Raw genomic sequence first — 7,500 nt, forward strand, 5'->3', positions numbered from 1 at the left:
TACAATAGAGGTAGTACCTACCCCTCATACAATATAGATAGTACCTACCCCTCATACAATAGAGATAGTACCTACCCCTCATACAATAGAGATAGTACCTACCCCTCATACAATAGAGATAGTACTAATACAATAGAGGTAGTACCTACCCCTCATACAATATAGATAGTACTAATACAATAGAGATAGTACCTACCCCTCATACAATATAGATAGTACTAATACAATAGAGATAGTACCTACCCCTCATACAATATAGATAGTACTAATACAATAGAGATAGTACCTACCCCTCATACAATAGAGATAGTACCTACCCCTCATACAATAGAGATAGTACCTACCCCTCATACAATAGAGATAGTACCTACCCCTCATACAATAGAGGTAGTACCTACCCCTCATACAATAGAGAGAGTACCTACCCCTCATACAATAGAGATAGTACTTACCCCTCATACAATAGAGATAGTACCTACCCCTCATACAATAGAGGTAGTACCTACCCCTCATACAATAGAGATAGTACTTACCCCTCATACAATAGAGAGAGTACTAATACAATAGAGATAGTACCTACCCCTCATACAATAGAGAGAGTACTAATACAATAGAGAGAGTACTAATACAATAGAGATAGTACTTACCCCTCATACAATAGAGAGAGTACTAATACAATAGAGATAGTACCTACCCCTCATACAATAGAGTACCTACCCCTCATACAATAGAGATAGTACCTACCCCTCATACAATAGAGAGAGTACTAATACAATAGAGATAGTACTTACCCCTCATACAATAGAGAGAGTACTAATACAATAGAGATAGTACCTACCCCTCATACAATAGAGATAGTACCTACCCCTCATACAATAGAGAGAGTACTAATAGAATAGAGAGAGTACTAATACAATAGCGAGAGTACTAATACAATAGTACCCCTACTAATACAATAGAGATAGTACCTACCCCTCATACAATAGAGAGAGTACTAATAGAATAGAGAGAGTACTAATACAATAGCGAGAGTACTAATACAATAGTACCCCTACTAATACAATAGAGATAGTACCTACCCCTCATACAATAGAGAGAGTACTAATAGAATAGAGAGAGTACTAATACAATAGCGAGAGTACTAATACAATAGTACCCCTACTAATACAATAGAGATAGTACCTACCCCTCATACAATAGAGAGAGTACCTACCCCTCATACAATAGAGACAGTACCTACCCCTCATACAATAGAGAGAGTACTAATACAATAGAGATAGTACCTACCCCTCATACAATAGAGATAGTACCTACCCCTCATACAATAGAGATAGTACCTACCCCTCATACAATAGAGATAGTACCTACCCCTCATACAATAGAGATAGTACCTACCCCTCATACAATAGAGATAGTACCTACCCCTCATACAATAGAGATAGTACCTACCCCTCATACAATAGAGATAGTACCTACCCCTCATACAATAGAGAGAGTACCTACCCCTCATACAATAGAGAGAGTACCTACCCCTCATACAATAGAGATAGTACCTACCCCTCATACAATAGAGATAGTACCTACCCCTCATACAATAGAGACAGTACCTACCCCTCATACAATAGAGATAGTACTTACCCCTCATACAATAGAGATAGTACCTACCCCTCATACAATAGAGACAGTACTAATACAATAGAGATAGTACCTACCCCTCATACAATAGAGATAGTACCTACCCCTCATACAATAGAGATAGTACCTACCCCTCATACAATAGAGATAGTACTAATAAAATAGAGATAGTACTAATAAAATAGAGATAGTACCTACCCCTCATACAATAGAGAGAGTACCTACCCCTCATACAATAGAGAGAGTACCTACCCCTCATACAATAGAGATAGTACCTACCCCTCATACAATAGAGACAGTACTAATACAATAGAGATAGTACCTACCCCTCATACAATAGAGACAGTACTTACCCCTCATACAATAGAGAGAGTACCTACCCCTCATACAATAGAGAGAGTACCTACCCCTCATACAATAGAGATAGTACTAATAAAATAGAGATAGTACTAATAAAATAGAGATAGTACCTACCCCTCATACAATAGAGTACCTACCCCTCATACAATAGAGATAGTACCTACCCCTCATACAATAGAGATAGTACCTACCCCTCATACAATAGAGATAGTACCTACCCCTCATACAATAGAGAGAGTACTAATACAATAGAGATAGTACTTACCCCTCATACAATAGAGATAGTACCTACCCCTCATACAATAGAGATAGTACCTACCCCTCATACAATAGAGACAGTACTTACCCCTCATACAATAGAGATAGTACCTACCCCTCATACAATAGAGATAGTACCTACCCCTCATACAATAGAGAGAGTACCTACCCCTCATACAATAGAGAGAGTACCTACCCCTCATACAATAGAGATAGTACTAATACAATAGAGATAGTACTTACCCCTCATACAATAGAGATAGTACTAATACAATAGAGATAGTACCTACCCCTCATACAATAGAGATAGTACTTACCCCTCATACAATAGAGATAGTACTAATACAATAGAGATAGTACTTACCCCTCATACAATAGAGATAGTACTAATACAATAGAGATAGTACCTACCCCTCATACAATAGAGATAGTACTAATACAATAGAGATAGTACTTACCCCTCATACAATAGAGATAGTACTAATAAAATAGAGATAGTACCTACCCCTCATACAATAGAGATAGTACTTACCCCTCATACAGTAGAGATAGTACCTACCCCTCATACAATAGAGATAGTACCTACCCCTCATACAATAGAGATAGTACTTACCCCTCATACAGTAGAGATAGTACCTACTCCTCATACAATAGAGATAGTACCTACCCCTCATACAATAGAGATAGTACTTACCCCTCATACAATAGAGATAGTACTAATACAATAGAGATAGTACTAATAAAATAGAGATAGTACCTACCCCTCATACAATAGAGATAGTACTTACCCCTCATACAATAGAGATAGTACTAATACAATAGAGATAGTACTAATAAAATAGAGATAGTACCTACCCCTCATACAATAGAGTACCTACCCCTCATACAATAGAGATAGTACCTACCCCTCATACAATAGAGATAGTACTTACCCCTCATACAATAGAGACAGTACCTACCCCTCATACAATAGAGATAGTACTCATACAATATATATATTACTAATACAATATAGATAGTACTAATACAATATAGATATTACTAATACAATAGAGAGAGTACTAATACAATAGAGATAGTACTTACCCCTCATACAATAGAGATAGTACCTACCCCTCATACAATAGAGATAGTACCTACCCCTCATACAATAGAGATAGTACCTACCCCTCATGCAATAGAGATAGTACCTACCCCTCATACAATAGAGAGAGTACTAATACAATAGAAATAGTACCTACCCCTCATACAATAGAGATAGTACCTACCCCTCATACAATAGAGATAGTACTTACCCCTCATACAATAGAGATAGTACCTACCCCTCATACAATAGAGATAGTACCTACCCCTCATACAATAGAGATAGTACTTACCCCTCATACAGTAGAGATAGTACCTACTCCTCATACAATAGAGATAGTACCTACCCCTCATACAATAGAGATAGTACTTACCCCTCATACAATAGAGATAGTACTAATACAATAGAGATAGTACTAATAAAATAGAGATAGTACCTACCCCTCATACAATAGAGATAGTACTTACCCCTCATACAATAGAGATAGTACCTACCCCTCATACAATAGAGATAGTACCTACCCCTCATACAATAGAGATAGTACCTACCCCTCATACAGTAGAGATAGTACCTACCCCTCATACAATAGAGATAGTACCTACCCCTCATACAATAGAGATAGTACCTACCCCTCATACAGTAGAGATAGTACCTACCCCTCATACAATAGAGATAGTACCTACCCCTCATACAATAGAGATAGTACTTACCCCTCATACAATAGAGATAGTACTAATACAATAGAGATAGTACTAATAAAATAGAGATAGTACCTACCCCTCATACAATAGAGATAGTACTTACCCCTCATACAATAGAGATAGTACTAATACAATAGAGATAGTACTAATAAAATAGAGATAGTACCTACCCCTCATACAATAGAGATAGTACCTACCCCTCATACAATATAGATAGTACTAATACAATAGAGATAGTACCTACCCCTCATACAATAGAGATAGTACCTACCCCTCATACAATAGAGATAGTACTTACCCCTCATACAATATAGATAGTACTAATACAATAGAGATAGTACCTACCCCTCATACAATAGAGATAGTACCTACCCCTCAAACAATAGAGAGAGTACTAATACAATAGAGATGGTACCTACCCCTCATACAATAGAGATAGTACCTACCCCTCATACAATAGAGATAGTACTTACCCCTCATACAATATATATAGTACTTACCCCTCATACAATAGAGATAGTACTCATACAATATATATATTACTAATACAATATAGATAGTACTAATACAATATAGATATTACTAATACAATAGAGATAGTACTTACCCCTCATACAATAGATAGTACCTACCCCCCATACAATAGAGATAGTACCTACCCCTCATACAATAGAGATAGTACTTACCCCTCATACAATAGAGATAGTACCTACCCCTCATACAATAGAGAGAGTACTAATACAATAGAGATAGTACCTACCCCTCATACAATAGAGAGAGTACTAATACAATAGAGATAGTACCTACCCCTCATACAATAGAGAGAGTACTAATACAATAGAGATAGTACCTACCCCTCATACAATAGAGATAGTACTTACCCCTCATACAATAGAGATAGTACTAATACAATAGAGATAGTACTAATAAAATAGAGATAGTACCTACCCCTCATACAATAGAGATAGTACTTACCCCTCATACAGTAGAGATAGTACTTACCCCTCATACAATAGAGATAGTACCTACCCCTCATACAATAGAGATAGTACCTACCCCTCATACAATAGAGATAGTACTTACCCCTCATACAGTAGAGATAGTACCTACTCCTCATACAATAGAGATAGTACCTACCCCTCATACAATAGAGATAGTACTTACCCCTCATACAATAGAGATAGTACTTACCCCTCATACAATAGAGATAGTACCTACCCCTCATACAATAGAGAGAGTACTAATACAATAGAGATAGTACCTACCCCTCATACAATAGAGAGAGTACTAATACAATAGAGATAGTACTAATAAAATAGAGATAGTACTTACCCCTCATACAATAGAGATAGTACTTACCCCTCATACAATAGAGATAGTACCTACCCCTCATACAATAGAGAGAGTACTAATACAATAGAGATAGTACCTACCCCTCATACAATAGAGAGAGTACTAATACAATAGAGACAGTACTAATACAATAGAGATAGTACCTACCCCTCATACAATAGAGAGAGTACTAATACAATAGAGATAGTACCTACCCCTCATACAATAGAGATAGTACTTACCCCTCATACAATAGAGATAGTACTAATACAATAGAGATAGTACTAATAAAATAGAGATAGTACCTACCCCTCATACAATAGAGATAGTACTTACCCCTCATACAGTAGAGATAGTACTTACCCCTCATACAATAGATAGTACCTACCCCCCATACAATAGAGATAGTACCTACCCCTCATACAATAGAGATAGTACTTACCCCTCATACAATAGAGATAGTACCTACCCCTCATACAATAGAGAGAGTACTAATACAATAGAGATAGTACCTACCCCTCATACAATAGAGAGAGTACTAATACAATAGAGATAGTACCTACCCCTCATACAATAGAGATAGTACTTACCCCTCATACAATAGAGATAGTACTAATACAATAGAGATAGTACTAATAAAATAGAGATAGTACCTACCCCTCATACAATAGAGATAGTACTAATACAATAGAGATAGTACTAATAAAATAGAGATAGTACCTACCCCTCATACAATAGAGATAGTACCTACCCCTCATACAGTAGAGATAGTACCTACCCCTCATACAATAGAGATAGTACCTACCCCTCATACAATAGAGATAGTACTTACCCCTCATACAGTAGAGATAGTACCTACTCCTCATACAATAGAGATAGTACCTACCCCTCATACAATAGAGATAGTACTTACCCCTCATACAATAGAGATAGTACTAATACAATAGAGATAGTACTAATAAAATAGAGATAGTACCTACCCCTCATACAATAGAGATAGTACTTACCCCTCATACAATAGAGATAGTACTAATACAATAGAGATAGTACTAATAAAATAGAGATAGTACCTACCCCTCATACAATAGAGTACCTACCCCTCATACAATAGAGATAGTACCTACCCCTCATACAATAGAGATAGTACTTACCCCTCATACAATAGAGATAGTACTTACCCCTCATACAATAGAGATAGTACTCATACAATATATATATTACTAATACAATATAGATAGTACTAATACAATATAGATATTACTAATACAATAGAGAGAGTACTAATACAATAGAGATAGTACTTACCCCTCATACAATAGAGATAGTACCTCCCCTCATACAATAGAGATAGTACCTACCCCTCATACAATAGAGAGAGTACTAATACAATAGAGAGAGTACCTACCCCTCATACAATAGAGAGAGTACTAATACAATAGAGAGAGTACCTACCCCTCCTACAATAGAGATAGTACCTACCCCTCATACAATAGAGAGAGTACTAATACAATAGAGATAGTACCTACCCCTCATACAATAGAGTACCTACCCCTCATACAATAGAGATAGTACCTACCCCTCATACAATAGAGATAGTACCTACCCCTCATACAATAGAGATAGTACTTACCCCTCATACAATAGAGATAGTACTCATACAATATATATATTACTAATACAATATAGATAGTACTAATACAATATAGATATTACTAATACAATAGAGATAGTACTTACCCCTCATACAATAGATAGTACCTACCCCCCATACAATAGAGATAGTACCTACCCCTCATACAATAGAGATAGTACTTACCCCTCATACAATAGAGATAGTACCTACCCCTCATACAATAGAGAGAGTACTAATACAATAGAGATAGTACCTACCCCTCATACAATAGAGAGAGTACTAATACAATAGAGATAGTACCTACCCCTCATACAATAGAGATAGTACTTACCCCTCATACAATAGAGATAGTACCTACCCCTCATACAATAGAGATAGTACCTACCCCTCATACAATAGAGATAGTACTTACCCCTCATACAATAGAGATAGTACCTACCCCTCATACAATAGAGATAGTACCTACCCCTCATACAATAGAGAGTACTAATACAATA

At 36.4% G+C, this 7,500-nt stretch overlaps 1 protein-coding gene across 1 annotated transcript in view; it reads left to right on the plus strand.

Annotated features, from left to right (window-relative positions):
- Positions 1-7,500, plus strand: part of diaph3 (diaphanous related formin 3) — a 711,417-nt gene that overhangs the window by 264,874 nt on the left and 439,043 nt on the right. The window lies entirely within an intron of this gene.

The sequence above is a fragment of the Oncorhynchus mykiss genome, chromosome 18, assembly GCF_057628025.1.
Source record: "Oncorhynchus mykiss isolate SJ-2025 chromosome 18, ASM5762802v1, whole genome shotgun sequence".
In the NCBI taxonomy this organism is placed as follows: domain Eukaryota; kingdom Metazoa; phylum Chordata; class Actinopteri; order Salmoniformes; family Salmonidae; genus Oncorhynchus; species Oncorhynchus mykiss.